This window comes from Sceloporus undulatus, chromosome 8, assembly GCF_019175285.1.
Source record: "Sceloporus undulatus isolate JIND9_A2432 ecotype Alabama chromosome 8, SceUnd_v1.1, whole genome shotgun sequence".
Classification (NCBI taxonomy): Eukaryota; Metazoa; Chordata; class Lepidosauria; order Squamata; family Phrynosomatidae; genus Sceloporus; species Sceloporus undulatus.
In genome coordinates, this window is record NC_056529.1 from 35886083 (window position 1) to 35898542 (window position 12460).

At 40.8% G+C, this 12460-nt stretch overlaps 2 protein-coding genes across 8 annotated transcripts in view; both read right to left on the bottom strand.

The window, feature by feature from the left end:
- Nucleotides 1-12460, bottom strand: part of ABCC6 (ATP binding cassette subfamily C member 6) — a 337990-nt gene that overhangs the window by 197390 nt on the left and 128140 nt on the right. The gene's annotated exons all lie outside the window — the stretch shown is intronic.
- The window catches only part of XYLT1 (xylosyltransferase 1), a 179801-nt gene that overhangs the window by 77782 nt on the left and 89559 nt on the right, over nt 1-12460 (bottom strand). The window lies entirely within an intron of this gene.

A 12460-nucleotide genomic window follows, 5' to 3' on the forward strand; every position in this document is an offset into this window, starting at 1 on the left:
TATGCAAACCCACAAACAGAGCACATGAAACTACATATATATGCATATGCATATGTGTGTGTGTATGCTGACACGCAAACAGCCAACATGTACATATATATGTGCGCATATATAAATACATACAAACACACCCACACACAGAACATATGTACTTCTATGTGTGTATATAATTTTCATATGTGTGTATACACACACACTCTTACACACAGACACTCACACACCTAGAGCTAATGTAATCATATATATCTCCATATATATGTGTGTGTGTGTGTGTATACACACACACACACACACCTAGATCAAAACATATATATATTTCCATGCCTATGTTCATATACATACATACACACACTCACACACACGCACGCAGAACCGGGCATTGCTAATTTGTTGCAAGTGAAGGTAATTGTTACATTAAAACCAAGCAGGAATGTAGAGAGGAAACAGTAATGGGCATGTTGTATCGCATTGTTAACATGCATGAGCTTGCTCTCCAGCTGTTTACCGGGCTGTCATGAGAGGCACGAAAAACAGGAAAAGGAAGTGACCTCCGTTTTCACCCCGGAAGAGTTTAAGGTCGCGACTCATGCAGAGCACCACTGAGCATGCGCGAGGCGGCCAATACGAATCGGCCAATCCGCAAGTTAAGGTCCAGTTTGGTAAAACATTTTGCACTCAATGCACTTCGCGCAAATGCGGATTGGGCAATTCGAAACCCGCCAATGAGGAAGGACTCCCAGGTATGAAAGTACATTCGCGTTAGCACGTGAATTCGAATCACCCAGTACGCAAAAGCCCCAGTTCCACGCAGCAGAGACCCCATCTGATAAACGCCTATGAAAACCAAACTGTGACTTCAGGGGAGTTAGGATCAGTCCCAAGGCCTAGGGTCTGCACATTGGTTACATAGGAACAATGAAAGGATTGGTCCCTGCTCCACAAAGTTTAGTTTGCGATGTAAGAGGCAGTAGTAGAGGGAGTGAAGAAGCATAAAGGTGAGCCAAACAAGAGAAGCATGTGTACTCTGTTTCTTTCCAGATATTTATAGGAAAAGTGTGGGCTCATACAACTTGTCTAAGCACAGAATCAAACAATCTGCATCTAGCCATGGTAGCCAGGACAGAAATTGTGGCTCATCCTTGCTCTCTCAACTGCTTTGCACTCAGGCAAAGCATTCATCTCCCATAAACACATTTGCTATCTATTATTAAGCCTACTTAATCTGAGAAAATAAAACTTCCTCAATAACCTACAAGCACATGCATAGAATAATGGAAGACCACAAGGGGTTTAAAAGGCCAATAACAACAGTTTGCCAGATGCTAATCCAAATGTATCTATAAACTCTGATGTATTTATATCCTCAATCTGCAATGAGTCACTTGCATAAACAGCTGCTAATCCTGATCCGGTAGGCTCTTTTCATTGGAGTGGTCTCCAACATACATACAACGCTCTCTTGCTCAGGGACAGGAACCAACAAATTCAAATCAGCCAAGCTGGAAATTTGCCAGTGAAAAGGAACAACTTAATGAATTAAAACCAAACAAATGTGATTGATTTAAGGGAAAATTTAGCATTCCCATTTCTCCATAAATTGTTAATTAATTAATTAAATAAATAAATGTCTCAGTGCTAAAGAGCCAACAAAATATGTATTGCCCAGTTGGTTGTGCATAATATAGCCCAGTTCTCTTGGGTTCTTGCAAAATTACTCTGTAACATGACATTTGAGATGGTTTCATCCTCTTAATGTCTTCCATGTCATGGACAAGAAAAGTCCCATTTTTGCAGAAAGAATCATCTACTTTTTCTTGCTTTCTTATTCATGAATATGCTACTCCACAGCAATCTTTTTGCTAATATTCAAGTGTGAGCGAAGCTAATAACTTATCAAACACATTTCTACTTATACATACAATTCTTGCTTCTCTAATTAATATATTTAATTCAATAAGTTATCAGCACGATCTTGTACAAAAAACAAATAAACCCTGAATTCAGTGTGGCTTACTCCCCAAAAGCTGGGTGATCAAAGGCTTTGTTTGATTAATTGCAGCCAGTCAATTCAATATCCCATTTCCAATAAACTTGATACATCTTTTTTAATGTCCAATCTGTTCATTAAGTCTGGTGCAATATAAATCCATATAGTTCTTTTTAATTCATTCCATTTCAAGTTCAACTTTAATTCAGTTTTCTAATAGCTTCTGTGAGACTTCGAAAACTTAAACAACATCCGGTATATAACCAAAGTTAATTCCCACAAATTCAGTAAATCTAGTTAATTAAATCCAGCCAGTTCATTACATCTAATTCAACGTGGATCGATATAGTTCTTTTCAGTACATTTCATTCAAAGCTTAAAATTGATTTAGCGCGTTAGTGACACCCATTAAAAGTCCTCTGCTCTTTTTTACTTCTTAGAACTTCCATTTTCCTCTAGCCCAGGGAAAGGCAACTGCAGCCCTTGGGTTCTGTGGTTCTCAGCCTTTGGCCCTCCAATATGGCCAATGGCCAAGGATTCTGGGAGCTGAAGTCCAAAACATCTGGGAGACCAAAAGACTGAGGACCACTGCTGTAGGAGTTCTTCCCAACTTCTCATGATCCCTGCTCAGTATAGCCAATGGTTCCAGTTCCACAGTTTCAGTTCTGTGACAGTGTGAAGTATGGTTCCATTTTGTAAGGTTCTGGTGGCATCGGTTGCTGAGTCTGCCATGAATCAATATTTAGCACTGAGCTGAAAAAGGCCCCTTGCCTGGCTGTCAGATAAGAATGCCTGTATGCTTCTCCATGAAGACCACCTCTTTTTGCACTGGATCAGGGCCAAAAGGGTGCCATAGCCGCAGTGCCACAGCTATACGGCAATCCTTTGGTGCTGCATCATATGGATGCAGTGTCAGAGGAGCGCCATGTGGAGCGGCACGCAGCATCATGGCACCCTGGGGCGGAGCCAGGGTGTGCATCATCTGGACACGACGCCCTGACTCTGCTCCCAGGCCAGCTTTCTATTTCTTCCACTGTCTTCTCTGAGTAGAACTTGGGATCCTGCTTCCTGACAAAGCTGTAATAAAACATGGGGGCACTTTTGGGTATAAGTCTGATTCAAAAACTCTTCCTCTTATCTTTTTTCTAAAATACTTCTTTACCCGAGTTGCAGGAGTGGAGAGTTTGGTGTGAAGATATCCAAGTGGACACCTCTCACAATGCCAAGGACCTTCCTAACACGCCACCTGTTCAAGCAGCTGCTTTTTACTGACCCTTCTCTTCCAGTCAAGATAGTAATTTAGCCTTTATCGAAACTCAGCCCAGGGTTCTTCCTGCACTGGGATTGCCAAAGCTATCCATATTGTGGAATTCTCTCTCTGTGTCTTATTTTTCTCTCTCTCTCTTTTCTTTCCTGGTGTCTCTTTTCATTAAGAGACTTTCCAGAGTGTAGCATGTAGGCTCTGGTTTTAAAAACGGCGAGGCTAAAAATAAGTGTGTGACAGGCCTCAAGGAGAGCTTAATGTGAAAGCTAAATTTGCTGCTGAACAAGCATTCTGATTTGGGGCACCAGCTATGAGAGTTATTAAACTGAAGGTCAGCAAGTCAATACATGTTTGTTTTATCACCTTCTGACCAAACAAAATGGGCCCAATCCCAACTCAATCAATGTCACTTATTTCTGAATCGAGGGGAATGTTGCATGAATCTTGATCAGAATGGGTGGCAGTTTCATTTGTATTGTCTTTTGATAAGAACTTCCTAAGAGTTACACATTTCTTCATATATTCTACATATTACTCAAGAATTTGAGATGTAATAAATGTGAAATGTTGGAGAAAGCAAAACTGACAGGCTCATCAGTATAGCTCCGGGACTGCTTAGCTTTTAAATCTAGCTTCAAATGCTTGTGCAGTCAGTGAGGTTTGTAGAACTAAATTGGGACTTCATCCCTTTTTAGAACAGGTTTCTTATCCTGAAAGAGCCTCATGGTAGGCAGACATAACAGCATCCTCTCTATACAGAGAATAGCTGTACCAACTGAATTTGGCCAGTGCATATGATTGAGAAATTCACTTGGATCACTCTTGATAAGAATTCACCTAAAGTCATATCTTCATAAATTCTGTTGAAAAACTTGAGATAATTCATATCTGGCAGAAGCAAAATGGATGGCTCTGATTATCCCTAATGCTGAATACAGGAGGAGGGAGAAGTGGGGTGCGTTTGGTTTGTGTTTGGTTTGGGCATTGCCACCCAGGTCCCCATGGACACCTACCCCAAACTCCGGAGAGGCACGGTCAATCTCTAAAAAGATTGTTGCATAGTAACAATCCACTGCTGAGAATTAACTAATCACAGTATAAAGTAACTTCTCACCAGTATCACATTTGCCACTCTCACCACTTTTAGATGAGACGGGTTGTAGTCTAGTAGTAAGGCATGAATTCTGTATGTAGAGTATTTCAGGTTCAACCCCTGATTTTGTCATTTAAAAGGACAGCAGACAGCAGATGCCGTAACTGAAGGACAAAATGGCTTTCTTCGCCAATCCACATACAGAAGATGACTGGAGTAGAAGTTGAACTTTACTTTGACATTAATGTGCTCCTGCCAAACTAGTGTGTGATGCGGCAGCTAAAAAAGCCAATGCAATTTTAGGTTGCATCAATAAAAGTATAGTGTCTAGATCAAGAGAAGTAACAGTGCCACTCTATTCTGCTTTGGTTAGGCCCCACCTGGAATATTGTGTCCAGTTCTGGGCACCATAATTCAAAAAGGACATTGAGAAACTGGAGCCATGTGTCTAAAGGAGGGAGACTAAAATGGTGAAGGGTCTGGAAACCATGCCCTATGAGGAACGTCTTAGGGAGCTGGGGATGTTTAGCCTGGAAAAAGAAGGTTGAGAGGTGATAATGATAGCTCTGTTTAAATATTTGAAAGGAAGTCATATTGAGGAGGGAGCAAGCTTGTTTTCTGCTGCTCCAGAGAACAGGACCCAGAACAATGGATGCAAACTGCAGGAAAAGAGATTCCACCTCAACATTAGGAGGAACATCCTACAGTAAGGGCTGTTTGACAGTGGAACACACTCCTTCCTCGGAGATTATGGTGGAGTCTCCTTCTTTGGAGGTCTTTAAGCAGAGGCTGGATGGCCATCTGTCAGGGATGTTTTGACTGAGATTTCCTGCATGACTGGATGGCCCTTGTGGTCTCTTCCAACTCTACGATTCTATGATTCTATAAACAGGATAGGATGTAGACCACAGAGGCCCTTTACTCCAACAGAGAGGGACAGAATGCAACACCATTGCATATGTAGCCATTCAGAGTTGAAACACACTTACACCTGTTTCTATTACGTTCTTCAGGATCCTTCCTGATGATTCTTCCTTGTCAAGAAGGTCAAGGCCAGAGTGGGTGAAGGAGCAAGGACTCAACACATCACTAAATATACTTCTGATTCTGACTCCCTGCTTCGCCATCTCACTCCTTCAGTCTCGCCTCCCTCTCCATGTCCTTGTCTGGATGCCACAGGCTAAAGCAGCTTTGCAAAGGCGAAGGCAGAGAAATGTTTGCTCAGGAGCATGTTGGCTAGAATACCAATGGAGCCAGGGAACAATGCTTAACAATGTGTGTATACACGGGGAAAGTGTGTATGTGTGTGAGAGAGAGGGGGGATAAAATAATTCTGTCATTAAGGAAATAAAAAGGCAGGGATCAGCTCCCCGCAGCAGCTACCACATTGCAATTCTGAGCATGGCAATCTCCGTGATCAGCACTTGTGATAATAAAGCTTCCTCACACTGAAAACAAGCCGTGGGTTGCTATCATTTATAAAAAGTCGGCCTCACTTATTATTGTCAGCAGGTCTGAAATTTGCCAGCCTTTATTATTCTGCATTAGCATCAAATTATCATGTTTCTCAAACAGACTGGAACAAATCAGGCTGGATCAGCCTCCCCAAAGTAAATAGACTTGGAAAGTGGGGGTTGCAGAGGAGAGAGAGATCCCAAGGTGAAAACAAATGACCTAAACCCCCCCCCCCCCAATTTATACAACCAAATCTCTTTCCTTGTCCTGTATAGTAGAGGTTTAGCATTCATGCCAAAACAGTATTAGGATGCATCAGTTTGCCTAGATCTGCCTGTGTACTTGAAAACCATCTCATTTCTATTGATGCTTCTGGGGCAACATATAGCAAAACCCACTTAAAGGACTCTGTTAATGGGCCCACAGAAGCCTGATTTGAATCCTGCCATGAAAACACACAAAAGCACAAAAGCAATGAGGAGAGCATTTGGGGAAACCTATTAAGGAACTCTGAAATGCCAAAATCATCTTGCTATCCTCATGGTCTTCAGATAATGGATGTGCTGATGAGGGTGAGGAAATTATTATTGTTCTTGACTTTTTGCCCTGATGCAAAAAGGGCTGCACAGCTGTCAGGAAGCAAAAAAGTGGTATTGCGGTAAATGCACACATGTGATTGAAAGCAAAAGGACATCACCATCAAGCCCAGGATGGAATGGAAGAAGATGGGGGAGCAGGGCAAGCAAAGAAAGAGGGGTTTATTTCTTGTTCTTACTTTTCCTTCCCCCACATCTTTTTACTACTTTACAATTTTTAAAAAGTTATAACAGGAATACATATCCTAAGATTTAGATTCCTGGTCCTATGCCAACTCATTTTTCACACCAGTAGTAAAGCAAATGTAGGAAACAATGCACTCACAATTAACATGGAGTGCCTAAATACCTTCATAGCATCAGATTTCATCTGATATTGGAAGCAGAGCAGGTTCATCCCCAGTTAGTATTTAAATGGGAACCATCAATGATCACAAGGTGCTGTAGGCCTTGAAGATGGAATTGGGAAAACCACCTCTGAATAGTCCTTGTGTAAGAAAACCCTATGAAATTCATAGGGCCATCATAAGTCAACAAGTGACTTGAGCACACATGCACAGACACACACACAAAGAGCATTTACTGGGCAAAGCTAATCAAATACATGATGTTAAAGGTATACTGCACAAACTAGGTATCCTAATCTAGATGCTTCTAAGTCTTTCCCACTTTTTGAGAAGTCTTTATTCTTGGCAGAGTCCATACAAAACTGAGTGTCCACTGGGTTGGAAAGCAAATATTTACAGCTTCTTATTGCCCAGTTACCTCTGAGGATGTCAACAGCTGAATGTCCTTTCAGTTTGAGTCCAGTTACATCATTAGCCACAGTGATACTCATACTTGTCCTCTACCATCTCACCTGGAAGCATCATCTTCTGGCATCTTCTGTTTCATTTTGGATTGCCTTATCATTAGGTTTTCATGACAAAAGACATTAAAAGGTGGTTTACTCTGCCTCCTTCTGTGCAGTACTAACAAGCATTACATATGCTGCCATTGTTGTTGTCTCTGAGAAATCCTTCACCAATACACCAACAAACACACAAATGTGATTGCTGTTGCCCAGTACCTGTTCGGCACACTTTGTCTAGCTCCTCAGCAAAAGCCTATCTGATACAGGAGACCCTACCAGCAGTACTCTTGCCTCACAGGAGAAATACACCTTTAAAATCTATTCCTTCTGTGTCATACCTCATTTCAGAACCCAGTTCAGACTATGATACAGACAGTGAAGCGGAAGGACAGGATGCCATGCCTTGTACCTGGCTCCCAGAATATGACATATATACAAAGAAACACAAGTGTAGGAGGGATGTGCCAGTGCTTGAGACAGCCAGTGACACTCCCCAGTAGCCACAGCACACTGACATGGACTTGAAATTACCCACTACAACTGAAAGCAGATGAGAAAGAGAGGGCCTGAGAAGCTCAGAGTGTTTAAACAAGAAATGCTCATTAATCAGGCAATAGCTGTGGGAGGCTGCCAGATCATAAATATTCCAGCAACTCCCTTGGGAGGTCATGGTTGACAACCAACCATTCAGAAGAAACAATGCTTTTATCTCTTGATTCCTGGCTGGTATTCCTGAAGAACCTTGGACTCCTCATCAAGGTCTACACTACAGTACTTGACACTCCCTTGGATTGATGCCTTGGATTTATTGCTGTACCCTACTGATCTGGACTTCCTGGGATCTGAGAACTGTATATGCCTGGCTGGTAATCTCCTGTATACAACCATGGCCGCTACTGTCTTGTCTGTCTGATGATTTTGCTTGCTACTTTACCCTAACTGGCCCCCAAGACAGTGCACTGTACAAGATTGAAGGAGCTGGACATTTATAAAAAGGAAAAAATTGAACCTTAGAAGAAGCCTCCTTGTACTGTGTCAACCCACTGGTCTATCTAGCTCAGCAATGTCTATACCAGGGTGGGCAAGTTAAGGTCCTCCAGATGATTTGGATTCCACTTTCCACAATCCTTGATTGTTGGCCATGCTGCCTAAGGCTCATGGGAATCATAGGCCAAGACATCTGGCTCATCAGGTTTTCAGACTAGGACTTTATCACACAGACAAAACAGATGGGAGCATAGTGAAATGCTCCTGTTAATATAGCGCAACATGCAATGTTGTGTGAAAATCTTTGCGCTATTACCCGATATTGACGGGAGCATCCCGCTATGCTCCTGTCTTTTTTGTTTGTGTGATAAAGTCTCTACTTAGAGATGTTGTCCATTGAACATGGGATCTTTTAAATGTGCTCTACCCATTGAGTTATAGCCTTTCCTGTCATCATATCCCTGACCACTGAACCTGATATTCTTGAAATATACAGTACATAAAATCATAGAATCATTTGGAAAAGACCACAAGGGTTATCCAGTCCAACCCCCTGCCATGAAGTAAAACACCTCAGACAGATGGCCATCTAGCCTGTTTAAAAACCTCCAAAGAAGAAGACTCCGTCACACTCAGGGGGAGTGTGTTTCTTTACTTGTTCCTACTAAGTAGTCAGTTTTATTTATAAATTGCAAATTATTTTTACAAATCTCTACATTTGAAACAAATGCACTAGAATTTTACAGTGAAAGTTTATGTTTGGAAGATCCCAATTTCATTACTTCTGCATTAGGGAAGAATTACATCATTTTTGTAAAGCCGTAAGAACTTCTGTTTTATGTGTGGGTAGCACAATCTTAATTTATCCTCTGAAAATACTGAACTGAGATTAATTATACCAGTTTTTTTTCCCAGTCTGTGAAAGAACTGTCACTCTTCATTACAAAGGAAGATGAAACCAAGTGCCTAGTGGGACACTTGATCTGGACTAGATTATATTATATTAACTGGTTGAATTGGCTGCCACAACACTGTCTTCCTTCAACAGTGTCCCCTCCTTCCCAGCAAAGATCCTGATAGCAGCAACATAGACAGAGTATATTGCATCAGTTCTGTAGAGGGCTTGGAAGTAATTAATTGCAGATAATGAATTACTTGTAATTTGTTGTTTTCTCCAATAAAGATACAGCTACATTCCATTATAGCTTAAATTTCATAAATAAAGGTGAAATATTTATACACTATGAAGAGAAACCACAGTATCCGCTCAAGAAGCCTTCTTCGGCAGATGGAAACAATACAATTGGCTAAGATATAATAATCTTGTAAAGAAGAATGACCAGGGTAATTTTATACTACAGGCAAGAATGGATTTGGAAAAAGATAACAAGATTTTGGACTGGTTTAATTAATGTCATTCCTTTAATTTATTAAAAATATCTAAGATTTATTCATTGCCCTTGGAAACGGATTGAGAACAGGACTTTGTTAAAGACTCCATGGTTAAATGGGTGCAGGAGGTGGAACATACAATATCTCTAGACATCTGGGAAAATGCATGGAGGAATTCAAATTTACTTACAGCTTCCCAAGACCTGAAAGAAAATTTCCTCAAGATGGCAAACCCATGGTATTACATCAGTTCAAAACCAAATGAAATACACAAACTTGGAAATGACAGATGCTGTGGGTGGGTTCGCTGTTTCATATGTGGTGGACTACTATACAGAGGGAGGGAAAAAACTTTACACAAACAGCTTGGGGGTGGGGATGTCCCATGGTCTTAGATGTCTGCACACTAATGCACAGAGCATGGGAAATAAACAAGATGAACTTGAACTTCTAACACAGCAATATACAATATACAAAATAATAGACATCATTGAAATTTGGTGGGATGAGCCTCATGACTGGAATGTAGTAATAGAGGGGTACAGTGTGCCCTTGGCTTACGCGGGGGATCTGTTCCAGACCCCGCGTAAGCCAAATACTGCACATGCTCAAGCCCCATTCAAGTGAATGGGGCTCATGCATGCGGTGGTGTGGTGGTGTGCGCGTGCCATGGGCACGCGCCCTATTCATCCAAATGGGATGTGCCGCCCCACACGCTCAAAGCCATGTATAACACGGGCACACTGTATCATCTTTTAAAGAGAAATAGGCCAAACAGGAAAAGAGGAGGAAGAGCATTATATCTCAGGGATGTTTTCACCTGTGAAGAGATCCAGGACTTAAATCCTGGAAGCCAGGTAGACAGCATCTGGATAAAAATTAAAGAGTTTAAGGCCCTGTAAATTTCTCATTTGTCTGGCAGACTATTTCACTGTCCAAAAGAAGCAATAAGAGAATCAACTCTTTTAGATCTGATCGTAACCAAGAGGGATGACCTGGTGGCAGGATCCTTAGGTGGAAGTGATCCTGGATTTTATTATACAGTAGAAAGAGGAAACCAAGCATAGTCAGACATGCATTCTAGACTTCAGGAAAGCTGATTTCTGTTAACAATGGCTCGGTACAGACTGGCGCTATGCTCTCACATGAAAAGTAGAACAGGACTCCCCTGCGTAAAGCAATTTCCACACATGCTCAAGCCCCATTTAAGTGAATGGGGCTCGTGATGCGGTGGTGCGGTGACGTGCACACACCATGTGCGCAGCCCATTCATTCCAATGTGACGCACCGCCCCTTGCGCCCCGTGTGTTCCTGTGCGGTTTTCAGCGCATGCTGAAAGCCGCTTATAGCCCACCTGTGTATGACATGGGCGCACTGTACTGTGCCTCATTTTGGGCTTATATTGATCTGCAGGAGAATGTGGCTGGAAAACTGAAGCATTCTATTTCAGATACTACTTGCCGCTCTTAAGCGATGTTTTTGCAGATATTTATTCCTGATTTGTAAGTCACTTTGGAAAAAAAACAACCAAATATACAGAGGATTAAAATGATCAATATACATAATGATATACAATACATCAAGTCAACCACATGCTCCACTATAGAAAGTGGAATTATCTGGGGAGAATCTAACACTGGTAATCCACCCAACTACAGTACAACAATATCCAAAAGGAATAAGAATAATACTGTACACATCACCACAAAAATGACTAAACTGTAGCAACGTAATAATAAATTCTTACCTCTTTTGAGAATAAGCTATTCACCCTTATATACCGTATCTATCAAGAGAGGTAAGAATTTATTATGATGTTGCTACAATTTATTCAATTTTTGTGATAATGTGTATTACATAATGTCATTCTTATATTCAGAGTTTGGTGATTTTTTTTAATAACTGCAGTTTGGATACTGATTTCTGAAGTTTATACTCAGTTGGAATATACATTTCACTATTATTGATAAAGGCATATAGAAATGACTTCAAAAACTGCAGAGGTAGTAGTCTTTACTACCATTTTACTACCAACAATTTCCACTATTAACATTGCTTCATGACTCTACTACCAGCTAGAACAGAGATTGTGAAGAATTCTTCATGTTACCATACTAGAGGAAGCACCGTGGACTTATTTGTTGCAGGATTTTCATCTTCGTGTATATCTACTACAGGGACATTTACTCATCTGGAGGATATACTGTTCACAGAAGTGTTTAAGGCCTTCCTGGGTTTTCAGTGTTGCTCACTCATATTGCATGTCTACAGTTTGCTTTAATCTATCCATATAACTGTTTGAAATATACAGTTTTCTATAGCATTCTGCATTATTTATGTGTTTGCTAATATCACTATAATATGGTTATTATCATAGGGTTGATTTTGTCTATTACAGAGTCTTGTTTTTATTCCTTTGGCATACTGTTGTAATAGAGTGTATTACCAGTGTTAGATTCCTCTGTGTTTTCTGTGAAACTCACCGGTTGTGTTTTTTGGCCTCTATGTACTTTATCAACTGGCAGCCAAAGGACATGAATTATAATCTTCCACGACGGTACATTTTAAAAATAACTAATTTAAATTATTAAAACTTTTTGTAAACAGGGGTGAAACACCTGAAAATACACCGATTTCATAAAATTAAACAAGGAGTTTAAAAAGCAATAAAATCATCAAATGAATAGTTTCAACACTGGAGCTGACTTATTTCTAGTGACTTTCCCTATGAAGCATGTAGCACATTAATATGTGTGCACAACATATACTCCATTCAGCCATTGGACTGGACAACTGGAAAATATTCCAATTCAGATGGTGGTGGTGGTGGTGG